Source organism: Triticum aestivum, chromosome 7A (assembly GCF_018294505.1).
Source record: "Triticum aestivum cultivar Chinese Spring chromosome 7A, IWGSC CS RefSeq v2.1, whole genome shotgun sequence".
Lineage (NCBI taxonomy): Eukaryota > Viridiplantae > Streptophyta > Magnoliopsida > Poales > Poaceae > Triticum > Triticum aestivum.
Window position 1 is genome coordinate 481,444,988 of NC_057812.1, and position 19,179 is coordinate 481,464,166.

The following is a 19,179-nucleotide window of genomic DNA, read 5'->3' on the forward strand; positions in this document are numbered from 1 at the left end:
AAAGCCTAACATTCACATTTTGAACTATATTGGTCCGACTGAGTTTCATGATTCAGTCCCACCGAGTTTGGTAAATTGTGTGTAACGAGTAGATTTTGTTTGGAGGCTATATATACCCCTCCACCCACTCTTCATTTGTGGAGAGAGACATCAGAACGTGCCTACACTTCCAGCATTCATTTTCTAAGAGAGAACCACCTACTCATGTGTTGAGACCAAGAAATTCCAATCCAACCACAAGAATCTTGATCTCTAGCCTTCCCCAAGTTGCTTTCCACTCAAATCATCTTTCCACCAAATCCAAATCAGTGAGAGAGAGCTGAGTGTTGGGGAGACTATCATTTGAAGCACAAGAGCAAGGAGTTCATCATCAGCACACCATCTATTACCTTTTGGAGAGTGGTGTCTCTTAGATTGGTTGGGTGTCACTTGGAACCCTCCGTCAAGAATGCGGATTTGAACCAAGGAGTTTGTACGAGCAAGGAGATCGCCTACTTCGTGAAGATCTACCCTAGTGAGGCAAGTCCTTCGTGGGTGATGGCCATGGTGGGATAGACAAGGTTGCTTCTTCGTGGACCCTTTGTGGGTGGAGCCCTCCGTGGACTCGCGCAACCATTACCCTTCGTGGGTTGAAGTCTCCATCAACGTGGATGTATGATAACACCACCTATCGGAACCAAGCCAAAAATCTACGTGTCTACATTGTGTTTGCTCCATCCAAACTCCTCCCTTTACCTACATGTGCAATGTTTTTCATTCCGCTACTATGCTCTTAGATTTGTATGTGTAGGTTGATTACTTGACTTGTGCTAAGTTGCTAAAATCTGCCAAGACTTGAAATTGGGAAAATGATAGATTTTTATTTGGTCAAGTAGTCTAATCACCCCCCTCTAGACATACTTTCGATCCTACATCAGTCAACTTTGCAACTACAATTCGTCATGTTTTCAGGAAGGGTCACGTATCGAAGCCTTTAGGCAAGTCCACATACTCGACCATCATATAGTCTTCTATGATTGATAACACTCACCGCAAACACATGAGAAAAATGTTTCAACCAGACACATAGAAAGATAAAGGGTTATAGTTTTGCCTCCCATCGTATTCACTGATGACCCACATGTGGCACCCCGGCTCAGAGAAACCGGAACGCCCCATATTCCAGCCCAGAGATCGAGATGAAGTCTTCTGGAATACGTCATTGCTTAGTATAGAACAAACCAGCTCTCTATTAAAACACAAATAGGAATACATGGTCTCCGATATTACAATGAATAACATCGGCACGGCAACACTACGCCAACCACGCTTGCTCTATACAAGCAGCATAACAAATCAAGGCAGCGGAACAACGAATGGCGATGATGGACTCCGGTTTGCAAGGAATCTGGCTGGAACGTTTATCCTAGCTCACGAACATAGGAACAACACCAAACAAGCAAGCAATCCAGGCACGACCTGCAAACTGGCATGACACGCGAGGTCAGTACATTGAATGTACTTGCAAGCTCACAATAACTAGAAGCATTCAAGACAAACAACATCATGGCAATTACATGTTAAGCAAGAATTATCATGAGATCATCAAGATAACATGGCATGAACAACATGAACATAATATCGCTAGAACAATATGAGCATGGCATGAACATATAAATCTGACGAGACTAGCATGCAACATGATGACCCTATATGCACCACTTATTTTGCTCGGGTTACCTCATAACCATCACATGCATCACTTACCAACCTCGGACATCACACGATCATCTCAGGATCAAATCAAGCTTGGTATAAACAATACCGTAGTAATCATTAAATGACCACAAGGAGCTTGATCTTTACCCACGATTCTCGCACAACATCACAAATACTTATCAACTTGGTATCCTCGATACCACAATGATCATCTCACGATCACAAGCGAACACATTCTTGGCTCAACGGGTTACCTCGTAACCAAATGGTGATCATTCACGGATCACAGCACCAACTTATCTCATCATCAAACCGGGGTTGTTATTAAGCACATTATTATTATTATTACTATTGACCCATAGTGTGACCGACACGAACTGGGCCCTTATCTGCGGGCACGACTATCAATAGATTTATACACACTAGCACACTGTACCCACACCACGGAACCCATGGCCTCGCACTCCCATTCGGGCGGACCAACGGTGTTCCGACAAAACCGTCCTACTACCATGACACTCTCCCGGTCACTCCGACCAACACCCCCTCGGGGTTCAGTCCTGAGTGGCCCCGTGGCTACCAAAGGCACCAACGACCACCATCGTGGCAAATCATAAACGGTCCCAAACAGGGACAAAAAGGCGCCTAACAACTATGGGCACACAAGGCTTATGTCCGCCTACCTGATTAGGGTAGCGCGCGCCCATAACCTTCCCTTGTTGGAGGCACCGGCGAGAGGCACGACAATAGACCCAGTTAGGACCTTCCCACTAGGTAAGTGTGGTTGCACTGGTCAGCTCGATATGGTGGCACCATGACTCAACCAACAGTTGTTCAAGTTCAATTAAGTCCAATTAAACTTGAATGTAAGAAGTTGAGTCATATTAAAATAACATGATGCAATAACAACGCATGAACATGAATGAACATAAACATGGAGGTGCAACATATTCATCGAGAATAACCATAATGAAACATTAAACAGATGATCATGGTAAGCTGACGGACATAACATTACACATGAGCATATCATGACCACTAGCATCATAAATAAATAACATGCAAGAACTCATCCAGACTACTACCAAGTAAACATATAACCAGCAGGATACAAAGTAACATGCATATCAACGACACTAGATAACAACTCATAAATATGCATATCAACTACTATCAAGTATGACAGATAACAATAATACTAGTAATAAGTGCAAGATAACAAGATGCAAAAGAGCATAGTATCACCGTGAAAACGAATCTATAAGCATCACTGAAACAACGATAACCATATCAAAACAAGCAGACATTTATTAAATATTCAAGTTGGAAACCATGGCTACTGCATGACTATCATGCAAGTGGTTGTTGTGGCTTGCCTGGGGGTGACGGAGACTCCGGGAAGAAGTACGGTGAAGCCGCAGAACGAAACGTCGGGTAGTTCTTTCTCGGAGGGGCTGATTAGAGGCAAGGGAAAAATGGTCATTTTCACTATACCACCTAGTGAAAATGTTAACAAAAGATAGAGCTCGACGATACGAAGAAGTGAGCATTGGTTTCACCTCAATCGGAGTTACGGTTGCGGAGTTATGAGGTGTGGAAGAAGAAGGACCAATCTGTGAATATTTCTTCAGCAAACAAATCCCTGAGTGGATAAGACAGAAACGGATTTCAGAAAATACGCTTTTGGAATAGAGAAAGTGCATTTTTGGCCGCAGTAGAAGAGAAATACGTTTACCGGAACGGAAAACGCATTTTTAGCAAAATAAGGAACGGAATACGCTTTCGTCAAATGAAAACGTACTACAGGAAAACCCGTTTCCACTTACATGACGTGGCAGTGGTGGGGTCAACGGGCAGAGGATGACTTGCGGGGCCCACCTTATCCTTCTCTCTCCTTCCCCTGTCTTCTTCTTCCACCCGTGCCTGGCCACGACAGAAAGCAGGGGAGGAGGACAGGGGCGCTGCCGGCGCTGGCCCCGCCGACTCCGGCCACTCCAGGACAATACGAGAGCACCGGCGGCTTCAGGGTGGCGTGCCGCACCCGTTTAGAGAGGAACTGGACGCCGGGGAGGACGAGAAGAAGCGGAACTTCGAGGGGAACAGAGGGGCGGGCGCCGGTCGTTGCACGCGGGGACGACGGCCCTGGTGGCTCCGTTGGCAGGAGAAGAGCGTGGGGAGAGTCGCCGGAGGGTGAGGAAGCTGGTGGTGGCGACTAGAGGGAGTGAGGGGGTCGGGATGGGCGAGACGGGGAGGCAACCGAAAGGATCGCGCGGCAGCCGGACGAGGAGCACGCGGCACCGGCGAGGGGCAAGGGGTTGGGCGAACCGCGGGGACCAGGGGAAGCTCGTGGACAGCTCGGGAGGAGAGCAGAGGGGCTAGGCACACCGGGACCAAGGAGAGACCGAAGCGGCCATGGCGAACAGAGGCGAGGTGAGGCGATTCCAGTGGGATAGAGAGGCGGGGAAGGAGTGAGTGAGTTGCGGGAGGGCTCGGGGCACGCTTAAATAGCCGAGGGAGGGCTCTAGAGCAACGCTAGCCAGCTTGTGCAGTGCTATAGTGGTGGACAGAGGCTGGGCATGGCACATGCATGGTGTTTGCAACGCATTTAAGGCGAACCATGACGAGACAGCGACGGAGGGAGATGTAGTCGATCACGGGGAAGCTCCAGGACATGGTTGGACGTCGAGACGAGGAGGGAGGAGACGAGCACAGTAGCCGGACCGAGCTAGAGCTTGCAATGTGCGTGACGCCAGCATGATCACCATGGGCACTGGTGCAAACGGCGCGTTTTGGCCGGGCTGACCATGTCCAGTGGGTAGACTGTCGTGTCCTCAGTCAAAATGAGGAAATAAATCGTCCATAGGCAAAGAAGAGATTTGCACTTAGCTCGAAAGTAAATCAACAGGAAGGTGCTTGTAACTTGCTGTGGTGACACCGGCTTGGTAACGTGGTAAATAATTTGTCTGGTGATGATCACACACTAAAGTGATTAAGATGGCAATGTTTCAGCTCAAGAAGGGGAGTTTAGCTAGTGGTTGCTGTAGAAACCACCAGACTGGACAGAAATACAAAACATGAAGTAGCACTCACATATCAATTTGGATTGAGCTGAATTTTGGCATGTCCCAATGATTTGAAGATAGGAAGATGCCCAAAAAGTTTTAGGCCATTTGGATGAGCCAAAATAACACTTGCTTCATATAGCTTTGCTTCGGACAGAAACTTATAAAAATTGCACAGGGCAAATGGATTATCCAATTGAGCTAAACCTTGGTGGAGGGAGTTTATATAGGTAGAAGCATGTCCTGGTAAAGTTTCAGCTCAATTGAAGCAATATAAAATATAGTTGCTTCACAAACTGAAAATCTGACCAGAAACTAAGATTTGAAGCTGGGATCACATAGATAAGTTACATGAGCTTAAATTTGGTGGAGGGTCATAATTTGATCATATGAAGGACGTTGCAAATTTTCCACTCATTTTAATATGCCTAGCTTGTACTTCCTTCACAATCACTTCCCTCAGACAGGAACTTTGAAAATTTTCTCAGGAATATTTACTAGGAAAATTGAGTTGAATTTTGGTATGAGGAAATTATTTGGACATTCAAAGATGTTCGAGAAGTTTGGGATGAATTGGGCAAAGATGAATGGCACTTGCTTCACAAACTGCCATTCAGGACAGAACAGAAAAGGAATTAATTGAGCATGATGGGAAACATGGGCAATGAAATATTTTGCCATATTTGAGGACGATATGACCCAAAAAAATTATGAGAATTATTTGGGAATTTTAGGAGTGAAAAAAATATAGGTTGCTTCACAACCTAGGGTTTTAAGGGTTATTCTTTTATCAGAAAAGGAATGTTCCCAATAAAAAGAATATTGGGTTAGGTCAAGGATGGGAATGACATGATCTTGGGATGATGATGAGGGTGACAAGCCACTATAAAACCTAGGAAGTCATGATCTTCCCAAGTTTCAGAACCACATAGCCATGGAAAAGCAAATCAAATCAAAAATCCAAAAAAATCAAACGAAAAAGAAGAGGGCAAAATCCAGGCTGTTACACCACAAGTGTAGGGGATCTATCTAGTCCTTTCGATAAGTTAGAGTGTCGAACCCAACGAGGAGCAGAAGGAAATGATAAGCAGTTTTCAGTAAGGTATTCTCTGCACGCACTAAAATTATCGGCAACAGATAGTTTTGTGATAAGGTAATTTGTAACGGGTAACAAGTAATGAAAGTAAATAAGGTGCAGCAAGATGGTACAATCCTTTTTGTAGCAAAGGACAAGCCTAGAAAAACTCTTATATAAAGAAAAACGCTCCCGAGGACACATGAGAATTATCGTCAAGCTAGTTTTAATCACCCAGAGCTCGAGCTCTTGAGAGATGGAATCATGATGTTCGTCAGACAGCATGTGATCGCCAAGGACGCAGGGAAGTAGTTGGCTGGCAAATTCAAGATCGCCAAGAAGGCGCTTGATAACTCTGCTGGAGTTTTGATGTAATTTGTCTGGTCGTGTCTTCCCCGTCTCGGTTACGTGACACGTGGGCTCTCAGTTTTCTGAAGTATTCCGAGGAAATGTAGACACATCGTTTTTGTACCCTACATGGTAATGATTTATTTGAATTGATGACGCAAATTTGTATCGTTCCATAAAATTAATGGTTACTATTACTATGCAAACTTGTGAGATGCAGCCTCTTGGCCACTATGTTGTCTGATGTGTAGGAGTATACATGAAGTTCCATCTGCCCTGAACATTTGGGGTTTAACCAATGATGCCATAACAGACGGTCACTTTGTCATAAAACACGTAGGATTAACTTGCGAATGGTGAGTGCTTATATTTCTGACAAATTGATGAGGGGAAGAAGTCTAACTGGACTACTACGGAGAAGTGTCGTTGCTTTCATCTCCTTCCTCAGGCTTGAGCCCTGCCCATCTGATCAGGGAGAAGAGGAACTCCTTGAGGTTCACCTTGCCGTTCTTGTTCAGGTCCATCTCCTCTACAACAAGGTACACACACGAAACATATTACACTTTGGTTTTGTTCTGAATTTCACATGACTTATCTTGTTTATTATGCACATGAAATAGAGGGGGCAGCACAGCAAGAGTAGTAGAGTACCGACTCTGACTGAATAGTACTACATCTTGAGCACTGCGTTGGATTTCCCCGAAGAGGAGAGGATGATGCAGCAAAGTAGCGTAAGTATTTCCCTCAGTTTTTGAGAACCAAGGTATCAAACCAGTAGGAGGCTACACGCGAGTCCCTTGTACCTACACAAAAACAATAGCTCAATGCAACCAACACGCTTAGGGGTTGTCAATCCCTTCACAGTCACTTACGAAAGTGAGATCTGATAGAGATGATAGATAATATTTTTGGTATAGAGATGCAAAGTGAAAAGTAAAAGGCAAAGTAAAAAAGCAAAGCAATAATAAAGTGATGGAGATTAATATGATGAGAAAGAGACCCGGGGGCCATAGCTTTCACTAGTGGCTTCTCTCAAGAGCATAAGTATTCTACGGTGGGTGAACAAATTACTGTTGAGCAATTGACAGAATTGAGCATAGTTATGAGAATATCTAGGTATGATCATGTATATAGGCATCACGTCCGAGACAAGTAGATCGACTCCTGCCTGCATCTACTACTATTACTCCACTCATCGACCGCTATCCAGCATGTATCTAGAGTATTAAGTTAAAAACAGAGTAACGCCTTAAGCAAGATGACATGGTGTAGAGGGATAGTTTCATGCAATATGATAAAAACTCCATCTTGTTATCCTCGATGGCAACAATACAATACGTGCCTTGCTGCCCCTTCTGTCACTGGGAAAGGATTCCGCAAGATTGAACCCAAAGCTAAGCACTTCTCCCATGGCAAGAACAACCAATCTAGTAGGCCAAACCAAACTGATAATTCGAAGAGACTTGCAAAGATAACCAATCATACATAAAAGAATTAAGAGAAGATTCAAATATTATTCATAGATAGACTGGATCATAAACCCACAATTCATCGGTCTCAATAAACACACCGCAAAAAGAAGATTACATCGAATAGATCTCCATGAGAGAGGGGGAGAACATTGTATTGAGATCCAAAAAGAGAGAAGAAGCCATCTAACTACTAACTATGGACCCGTAGGTCTGAAGTAAACTACTCACACTTCATCGGAGGGGCTTGTATGATGATGTAGAAGCCCTCTGTGATCGATTCCCCTTCTGGCGGAGCTCCGGAATAGACCCCAAGATGGGATCTCGTGGATACAGAAAGTTGCGGCGGTGGAATTAGGTTTTTGGCTCCATCCCCGATCATTTGGGGGTACGTAGGTATATATAGGAGGAAGGAGTACGTCGGTGGAGCTTCGAGGGGCCCACGAGGCAAGGGGGCGCGCCCTAGGGGGGCGCCCTCCACCCTCGTGACCGCCTCGTGGCTTTCTTGACGGAGGGTCCAAGTCTCCTGGGTCTTATCTGATGAGAAAATCACGTTCCCGAAGGTTTCATTCCGTTTGGACTCCATTTGATATTCTGTTTCTTCGAAACACTGAAATAGGCAAAAAAACAGCAATTCTGGGCTGGGCCTCCGATTAATAGGTTAGTCCCAAAAATAATATAAAGGTGGAAAATAAAGCCCAATGTGGTCCAAAATAGTAGATAATATAGCATGGAGCAATCAAAAATTATAGATACGTTGGAGACGTATCAAGCATCCCCAAGCTTAACTCCTGCTCGTCCTCGAGTAGGTAAATGATAAAAAGAGAATTTTTGATGCAGAGTGCTACTTGGCATAATTTTAATGTAATTCTTCTTAATTGTGGTATGAATATTCAGATCTGAAATATTCAAGACAAAAGTTCATATTGACATAAAAATGATAATACTTCAAGCATACTAACTAAGCAATTATGCCTTCTCAAAATAACATGGCCAAAGAAAGTGCATCCCTACAAAATCATATAGTTTAGTCATGTTTCATTTTCGTCACACAAGAATGCTCTCATCATGCACAACCCCGATGACAAGCCAAGCAATTGTTTCATACTTTAGTAATCTCAAACCTATAAACTTTCACGCAATATATGAGCGCGAGCCATGGACATAGCACTATGGGTGGAATAGAATATAATGAAGGGGGTTATGTGGAGAAGACAAAAAAGGAGAAAGTCTCACATCAACGAGGCTAATAAATGGGCTATGGAGATGCCCACCGATTGATGTTAATGCAAGGAGTAGGGATTACCAAGCAATGGATACACTAGAAGTATAAATGTATGAAAGCTCAACGAAAGAAACTAGTGGGTGTGCATCCAACTTGCTTGCTCACGAAGACCTAGGGCACTTGAGGAGGCCCATTGTTGGAATATACAAGCCAAGTTCTATAATCAAAAAATTCCCACTAGTATATGAAAGTGATAACATGAGAGACTCTATACTATGAAGATCATGGTGCTACTTTGAAGCACAAGTGTGGTAAAAGAATAGTAACATTGTCCCTTCTCTCTTTTTCTCTTATTTTTTTGGGCCTTCTCTTTTTTATGGCCTTTCTCTTTTTTTGGGCCTTCTCTTTTTTTATGGCCTTCCTCTTTTTTTTATTCCTCACTTGGGACAATACTCTAATAATGATGATCATCACACTTCTATTTATTTACAACTCAATGATTACAACTTGATACTAGAACAAAGATGACTCTATATGAATGCCTCTGGTGGTGTACCGGGATATGCAATGAACCAAGAGTGACATGTATAAAAGAATTATGAACGGTGGCTTTGCCACAAATACTATGTCAACTACATGATCATGCTAAGCAATATGATAATGATGAATGTGTCATGATGAACGGAATGATGGAAAGTTGCATGGCAATATATCTCGGAATGGCTATGGAAATGCCATAATAGGTAGGTATGGTGACTGTTTTGAGGAAGATATAAGGAGGTTTATGTGTGAAAGAGCGTATCATATCACGGGGTTTGGATGCACCGGCAAAGTTTGCGCCAACTCTCAATGTGAGAAAGGGCAATGCACGATACCGAAGAGGCTAGCAAGGATGGAAGGGTGAGAGTGTGTATAATCCATGGACTCAACATCAGTCATAAAGAACTCACATACTTATTGCAAAAATCTACAAGTCATCAAAAACCTCGGTACTACGCGCATGCTCCTAGGGGGATAGATTGGTAGGAAAAGACCATCACTCGTCCCCGACCGCCACTCATAAGGAAGACAATCAAATAACACCTCATGTTTCAAATTTGTTGCATAACGTTTACCATACGTGCATGCTACGGGACTTGCAAACTTCAACACAAGTATTTCTCAATTTCACAACTACTCAACTAGCATGCTTTGATATTATTACCTCCATATCTCAAAACAATCATCAAGCATCAAACTTTTCTTAGTATTCAACACACTCATAAGAAAGTTTTATTATTAATCTTGCATACCAAGCATATTAGAATTTTAAGCAAATTACCATGCTATTAAGACTCTCAAAATAATATAAGTGAAGCATGAGAGATCAATAGTTTCTATAAAACGAATTCACCACCGTGCTCTAAAAGATATAAGTGAAGCACTAGAGCAAAACTATAAAGCTCAAAAGATATAAGTGAAGCACATGGAGTATTCTATCAAATTCCAAATTATGTATGGCTCTCTCAAATGGTGTGTACAACAAGGATGATTGTGGTAGACTAACAAGCAAAGACTCAAATCATAAAAGACGCTCCAAGCAAAACACATATCATGTGGTGAATAAAAATATAGCTCCAAGTAAAGTTACCGATAGAAGTAGACGAAAGAGGGGATGCCTTCCGGAGCATCCCCAAGCTTTGGCTTTTAGGTGTCCTTAGATTATCTTGGGGGTGCCATGTGCATCCCCAAGCTTAGGCTCTTTCCACTCATTTTTCCATAATCCATCAAATCTTTACCCAAAATTTGAAAACTTCACAACATAAAACTTAAAGTAGAAAATCTCGTGAGCTCCGTTAGCGAAAAAAAACAAAAGACCACTTCAAGGTACTATAATGAACTCATTCTTTATTTATATTGGTGTTAAACCTACTGTATTCCAACTTCTCTATGGTTTATAAACTATTTTACTAGCCATAGATTCATCAAAATAAGCAAACAACACACAAAAAACAGAATCTGTCAAAAACAGAACAGTCTGTAGTAATCTGTAGCTAGTGCAAGATCTGGAACCCCAAAAATTCTAAAATAAATTGCTGGACGTGAGGAATTTATCTATTAATCATATGAAAAAATAATTAACTAAATACCACTCTAAAAATAAAAATGACAGCAGTTCTCGTGAGTGCTAAAGTTTTTGTTTTTTACAGCAAGTTCAACAAGACTTTTCCCAAGTCTTCCCAACGGTTCTACTTGGCACAAACACTAATAAAACACAAAAAACACAACCAAAACAGATGCTAAATAATTTATTTATACTAAACAGGAACAAAAAGCAAGGAATAAAAATAAAATTGGGTTGCCTCCAACAAGCGCTATCGTTTAACGCCCCTAGCTAGGCATAACAAGCAAGAATAGATCTAGGTATTGCCATCTTTGGTAGGCAATCCATAAGTGGCTCTCATGATAGATTCATTTTCTTTCTAGGAAAGTGTTCCATGCCCTTTTTAATGGAAATTGAAATCTAATATTCCCTTCCTTCATATCAATAATTGCACCAACCGTTCTAAGGAAAGGTCTACCGAGAATAATAGGGCAAGAAGGATTGCAATCTATATCAAGAACGATAAAATCTACAGGCACATAATTCCTATTTGCAACAATAAGAACATCCTTAATTCTTCCCATAGGTTTCTTAATAGTGGAATCCGCAAGATGCAAGTTTAGAGAGCAATCATCAAAATCACGGAAATCTAGCAAATCACACAAAGTTTTGGGAATAGTAGAGACACTAGCACCCAAATCACACAAAGCATAAAACTCATAATCTTTGATTTTAGTTTTAATAGTAGGTTCCCACTCATCATAAAGTTTTCTAGGGATAGAAACTTTTAACTCAAGTTTTTCTTCATAAGATTGCATCAATGCATCAACAATATGTTCGGTAAAGGCTTTATTTTGACTATAAGCATGAGGAGAATTTAGCACGGATTGCAACAAGGAAATACAATCAATTAAAGAGCAATTTTCATAATTAAATTCCTTGAAATCCAATATAGTGGGTTTAGCATCATCTAGGGTTTTATTTCTTTTAATCCCACTTTTATCAATTTCACCATCAAGATCTAAATACTCTTAATTTTTAGAACGCCTTCTAGGTAAAGGTGTATCATATTCAGTCCCATCATTATCAAGATTAATATTGCAAAACAAAGATTTAATAGGAGACACATCAATAACTTTTAGATCTTCATCTTGATTTTCATAGGAATTGGGAGAACACGCTTTAATAAAGGCATCTTTCATAGCACGTGTCCTAGCAGTTCTTTCCTTGCACTCATCAATGGAAATTCTCATGGCTTTGAGAGACTCATTGATATCATGCTTAGGAGGAATAGATCTAAGCTTTAAAGAATCAACATCAAGAGAAATTCTATCAACGTTCCTAGCCAAATCATCAATCTTAAGCAATTTTTCTTCAATCATAGCATTAGAATTCTTTTGCGAAGAAATAAATTCTTTAATATTAGATTCTAAATCAGAGGGCATCTTATTATAATTTCCATAAGAATTGTTGTAGGAATTACCATAATTATTAGAGTGATTACTAGGATAAGGCCTAGAGTTGAAATTTTCTCTATACGCGTTGTTACCAAAATTATTCCTACCAACAAAATTCACATCCATAGATTCATTATTATTCTCAATCAAAGTAGACAAAGGCATACCATTAGGATCAGATGAAACACTCTTAATAGCAAATAATTTCATAAGTTCATTCATCTTTCCACTCAAAACATTAATTTCTTCTATCGCATGCACTTTTTTATTAGTGGATCTTTCAGTGTGCCATTGAGAATAATTAACCATAATATTATCTAGGAGTTTAGTAGCATCTCCTAAAGTGATTTCCATAAAAGTGCCTCCCATGGTCGAATCTAAAAGATTTCTAGAAGCAACATTCAATCCAGCATAATTTTTGTATAATTATCCACAAATTCAAACCATGAGTAGGGCAATTACGTATCATTAATTTCATTCTCTCCCAAGCTTGTGCAACATGTTCATGATCAAGTTGCTTAAAATTCATAATATCGTTTCTAAGAGAGATGATGTTAACGGGAGGAAAATACTTAGAGATAAAAGCATCTTTGCACTTGTTCCATGAATCAATACTATTTTTAGGCAAAGATGAAAACCAAGCTTTAGCACAATCTCTAAGCGAACAAGGAAATAGCTTCAATTTAACAATATCATTATCAACATCTTTCTTCTTTTGCATGTCACACAAATCAACGAAGCTATTAAGATGGGTAGCAGCATCTTCACTAGGAAGGCCGGAAAACGGATCTTTCATGACAAGATTCAGCAGAGCAGTATTAATTTCACAAGATTCAGCATCGGTAAGAGGAGCAATCAGAGTGCTAAGGAAATCATTATTGTTGGTATTGGTGAAGTCACACAATTTAGTATTATCTTGAGCCATCGCGACAAACAAGCAATCCAATACACGAGCAAACAAAAAGCAAACGGGCAAAAAGAGGCAAATAGAGAAAGAGAGGGATGTTAGAGAGAGAAGGCAAATAAAATGGCAAGGGTGAAGTGGGGGAGAGGAAAACGAGAGGAAAATGTCAAATAATGTAATGCGGGAGATAGGGATTGTGATGGGTACTTGGTATGTTGACTTTTGCGCAGACTCCCCGGCAACGGCGCCAGAAATTCTTCTTGCTACCGCTTGAGCACTGTGTTGGATTTCCCCGAAGAGGAGAGGATGATGCAGCAAAGTAGCATAAGTATTTCCCTCAGTTTTTGAGAACCAAGGTATCAATCCAGTAGGAGGCTACGCGCGAGTCCCTTGTACCTACACAAAAACAATAGCTCAACGTAACCAACGAGCTTAGGGGTTGTCAATCCCTTCACGGTCACTTACGAAAGTGAGATCTAATAGAGACGATAGATAATATTTTTGGTATTTTTGATATAGAGATGCAAAGTGAAAAGTAAAAGGCAAAGTAAAAGCAAAGCAATAATAAAGTGATGGAGATTAATATGATGAGAAAGAGACCCGGGGGCCATAGGTTTCACTAGTGGCTTCTCTCAAGAGCATAAGTATTCTATGGTGGGTGAACAAATTACTGTTGAGCAATTGACAGAATTGAGCATAGTTATGAGAATATTTAGGTATGATCATGTATATAGGCATCACGTCCGAGACAGGTAGACCGACTCCTGCCTGCATCTACTACTATTACTCCACTCATCGACCGCTATCCAGCATGCATCTAGAGTATTAAGTTAAAAACAAAGTAACGCCTTAAGCAATATGACATGATGTACAGGGATAGTTTTATGCAATATGATAAAAACCCCATCTTGTTATCCTCGATGGCAACAATACAATACGTGCCTTGCTGCCCCTTCTGTCACTGGAAAAGGACACCGCAAGATTGAACCCAAAGCTAAGCACTTCTCCCATGGCAAGAACAACCAATCTAGTAGGCCAAATCAAACTGATAATTCGAAGAGACTTGCAAAGATAACCAATCATACATAAAAGAATTAAAAGAAGATTCAAATATTATTCATAGATAGACTGGATCATAAACCCACAATTCATTGGTCTCAATAAACACACCGCAAAAAGAAGATTACATCGAATAGATCTCCACGAGAGAGGGGGAGAACATTGTATTGAGATCTAAAAAGAGAGAAGAAGCCATCTAACTACTAACTATGGACCCGTAAGTCTGAAGTAAACTACTCACACTTCATCGGAGGGGCTTGGATGATGATGTAAAAGCCCTCCGTGATCGATTCCCCTTCTGGCGGAGCTCCGGAACAGGCCCCAAGATGGGATCTCGTGGATACAGAAAGTTGCGGCGGTGGAATTAGGTTTTTGGCTCCGTCCCCGATCGTTTGGGGATACGTAGGTATATATAGGAGGAAGGAGTACGTCGGTGGAGCTTCGAGGGGCCCACAAGGCAGGGTGCACGCCCTAGGGGGGGCGCCCTCCACCCTCATGACCGCCTCGTGGCTTTCTTGACGGAGGGTCCAAGTCTCCTAGGTCTTATCTGATGAGAAAATCACGTTCCCAAAGGTTTCATTCCGTTTGGACTCCGTTTGATATTCTGTTTCTCCGAAACACTGAAATAGGTAAAAAACAACAATTCTGGGCTGGCCTCCGGTTAATAGGTTAGTCCCAAAAATAATATAAAAATGGAAAATAAAGTCCAATATGGTCCAAAACAATAAATAATATAGCATGGAGTAATCAAAAATTATAAATACGTTGGAGATGTATCAAATAGCTATGTGGTGATGTGGGTGGGCGTCCTCTCCCGGGCAGACTCCTCGTTCGTCCTCTGGGTGACGTCTTTCCTGGTCACCTTGTCGTCGTCGTCCCTGTTGAAGAAGAGGAAAGCGTCGAAAATGTAGTTGAGCTTGGCCGACTCGAACTCCGAAACCTGACGACAAACAAGCACCCTGACAGAACAAGCTTCATCAATGAACTATATTGAAGTCAAGAAGAATTCTCCTGCAGACAGATAGGAGGAAGATTTGGTTGGCTACCGTACCTGGCACGTGACATTGGGGCCGAAGAGCTCCTGGAATTGGATCCCCTTGCGACTGTCGACGGCCTCCTTCTCCGACATACATGAGATGAGTGCACATACCGACATGAGCACATACCGGATTGTCCAAGGAAAAAGGATCACGAGCACATTCTGGTCCCCAAGTGACCAACAAGGCATAAATGGCAGTATAAGAATCTATTCAGTGAAGAAACACACGACTGACATAAACTCACCCAATATTACAACAGAATATAACCTTTGTGTGAAAGCAGGCCAACATACAGAATCCAGAATTTACAACCAAATCAGAGACACTATACCGCACCCGGCTATAGCGCGAACAGAAGATGCTGATGTCGCACGGTACCGAAGGTTGTGCATTGCACAAGTCTTCTCTGAAACAGCAACTCGAAGATTGTGAACCAGAAGGTTGCCTTGGGAATTCTTTCGATTTCTAGAATCACACATGGTTGGAAACGAGCAAAATAGTGTAGGGTACACATAAGTTCAGTGGTAGATGGTTTGGTCTGTTTTGCAATACAAAACACTTGTACAGTATTGTTAGAGTGGGAAACGGACATATAGTGTAGGATGTACCCACAAAATTATACCTTCATTCTTCCGTTTGTCCCTAGAGGCATTTGATCGAAAGAGTTCTGTCTTGATCCATTCTTCGAAGAATTAATTGTTCATAGTCACTGATTCAAGATGATACTGGCAGTAAGAATAGTCCAGCTCCTGACCTCTGCGACAACTTTAAAAGATAAGTTGACAATCTACACATACAATAAAGAAAAAAAGAACAGTAACACCATTCTTACCTGAAGAATTCACCCCAAAAAAATTCTACATGAATGCTGACTTGGAGCGAACGTAGCTCCTCTGGATCCCATCTCCACTCCACCTGGAATGCTATTTTTTCGAAAACACCAACATTAGGTGGGTGCCAATTCATTTTTCTTTTAGATTAGAGTCCTGAATATGCTCAGCCAGAAAATGATACAATGCAATTTATATGACACTCTTTAGAGATTATGGTTTTCCATATTCGCGGTTATCTAGCATATTCTGACAGCTCACAAAACCAATTGAGTCCATTGGTGAATTGAAATCGTCTGTTGACACAGCCCAATCAGCCAATCTTTGCACATTATTAGCGTGCTGCCATAATTCAAAGAGCTCTGTTGGTAGGTGATTCAAAATAGACCTAATTTGACCCTGGTATCCAGTCATAGAGAAGGAATGCAGAGCAATGTTCCATCTTGGCCATCTAACATTTATGTTCAGCATTTCAGCTGATGTTTCTGCTCCTCTGAGAAAAAACAACAGCCTCCTCCTTTCTTTCAAGCACCACAGCCTCTTTGACATGAATACCAATCCAGAAAGCAAATTTCAACAAGACTGCAATACTGAAATTGATCTACATCTGGTTTTGTGTTAAACCAGATCAAGATTTGGAACATATCCCTCCAGTCTCATCTCATCAACAAGCATGTTGAGGATTTGATACATATCCTCCGCGCCATGCTGTGGTTCATCCCCTGCATAGAATTCAAGAACTCTGCCGCTAACCTCAATCCAGCTGCAACCTGGAATTTTGCTGACACCTCTCTCCCTCATCAGCCCTCTCATCCGTGCAGAGTCATCCAATCTATCTGAGCTTGCATATATCTTGGATGAAACCACATAGTTCCACGAGTTTGAGGGCTCCAGCAGCATGATCCTGTTGATGACCTTGACACTGACCTCAACATTTTTGCATTTCCGACAAGCGGCAAGCAAAGCCCCCAACATCACCGCATCCGCCTTACCAGGGATCTTCTCAATGAAATCCCATGCTTCTTCTAAATGTCCGGCACGTGCCAATAAATCAACCATGCAGGAGTTGTGCTCGATCTTGGGAACGATTTGGAACTCAGATGTCAAGGAACCGAACCAACGCCGACCGTCTTTCAGCAACCCTGCATGCACACAAGCAGAAAGTACTCCTATGAAAGTGATATCGTCCGGCCGCAGCCCTTCCTCCTTCCTCATCAGTTCAAACTGCCGAATAGCTTCATGGCCTCGCCCATTAAAGGCAAGACCACAAATCAAGGCGTTCCATGAAGCTTCATTCTTGCATGGCATTTTCTCAAACAGTTGTATGGCTCTGGTAAAATCTCCACACTTTGAGTATATATCCACTAAAGCAGTCCCAACGTAGACATTGCTGTAGAAGCCTCTTTGTGAGGCATAGCTGTCATGTTCGGTGCCTAGCTCCAGAGCTCCAACTGCAGCACAGGCCGAGAGCACCCCTACCAAGGTTATCGTGCCCCTGCTTGCCGCATGCTGTGAAATAAGGAAATGGCTTCCTTTGACATGCCGTTCTGTGCGTACCTGCGTCATCATACAAACCATAAACAAATGATCAGGCAGGCCAGATAAGATCACATTCATCAGAGAATATAATTTCAAAATGAGGACCAAAGTGGATCTATCTATACTTGCCCAGTGATCAAGGCATTCCAAGCGACGTTATCCTTGTCAGCAATGCCATCAAACACTCTCCTCGCCTCCGCCATCTCTCCACACTTCTCGTACATCCCAACGAGAGCCGAGCCGATGAGCGAACCCACCTCGATCCCCGCGGATCTCACCCACTCCTCCAACCACCTGCCAAGCGCCAGGTCTCCGGTGTCCCTGCACGCCGCGAGCACGACCGCCACGGTTACCGCGTTGGGCGCCACCGCGCCCTCGGCGACCATAGCATGGAACATGCGCAACGCGTCGTCCTTCATCCCCGCTGCCTGATACGCCTTTATCATGGAGTTCCAGGACACGACGTCCCGCCGGAGGATTCCGTCGAACACCCTGCGGGCGGCGTGGGGGCGGCCGAGGTTGGAGTACATGGTGATGAGGGAGTGGACGGTGTGGTCGTGGCTGTGTAGCCCGAGCTTCTGCAGGAGCGCATGTGCCGAGACGGCGAAGGCGGGCGCGGGGCACTGGGCGGCGGCGAGGAGGAGGAATGGGAGCGTGTAGGCGTCTGGGCGGAGCGCGGAGCGGAGCATGCGGAGGGAGAGCTGGAGGGACGTGCGTGGGCGGGAGGCGGCGAAGAAGCGGAGGGCGACGTTGAAGGAGAAGGCGGTGGGGGTCGGGTGCGCGGTGAGCAGGAGGAGGGCGTAGTCGGCGGCGGCGGCGGCGGCGGTGGTGGTGGCGGAGGAGGGCGAGGAGATGGAGAGGAGCTTGGAGAGGAAGTGGTTGTACGGGAAGGGGAGGTGGTGGTGGAGGAGGTGGGCGTGCAGCTGCTTCATGGTGGAGAGGGAGTGGCATCTCGAATGGAGCTTGGAGACGGCGGAGGAGACGGGTGGCGGCGTGGCGCGCTGGGCATCGCCGGTGAGGTGCTCCTTCCTTCCTGCCGCTGCTGTTCCGAGCCAGACATGCACGGCCCACTTCAGGCCGGCCCTTGATTCTGCAACATGCTGTGAGGTATTTGCAATACTGTCTGCCTTGCAAGTGTCAACATCAAAATTGTCTATGAAGGTCGTCGATCAAACAATGATGCTGATAGCAACATCTCTATCTCTATTCTTATAAAAAGAACAAAATTGATAATGATGGTGTGCCTGCCCATCATGCAATATAGGCCGTCCGATTTATATCCGACGGATAGAAAGAAAACTATGACAATTTTACTAAAAAATAGCCACCCCCTCTCCACATTTGCAAATAAGGCCTTTCCTCATTCATTATTTTCTCTCACAAGATAAAC

The 19,179-nt window shown here is 43.1% G+C and overlaps 1 long non-coding RNA gene and 1 pseudogene across 1 annotated transcript; both read right to left on the minus strand.

Annotated features, from left to right (window-relative positions):
* Positions 1-2,441: 2,441 nt before the first annotated feature.
* LOC123152185 (uncharacterized) lies at positions 2,442-4,153 on the minus strand. Its single transcript, XR_006476061.1, has 3 exons — positions 3,525-4,153; positions 3,258-3,340; positions 2,442-3,152 (listed from the first exon to the last, which is right to left on the minus strand). It is a non-coding gene; the product is annotated as an uncharacterized lncRNA (long non-coding RNA).
* Positions 4,154-14,996: 10,843 nt separating this feature from the next.
* On the minus strand, positions 14,997-18,946 carry LOC123153416 (pentatricopeptide repeat-containing protein At2g34400-like; annotated as a pseudogene).
* Positions 18,947-19,179: the final 233 nt, after the last annotated feature.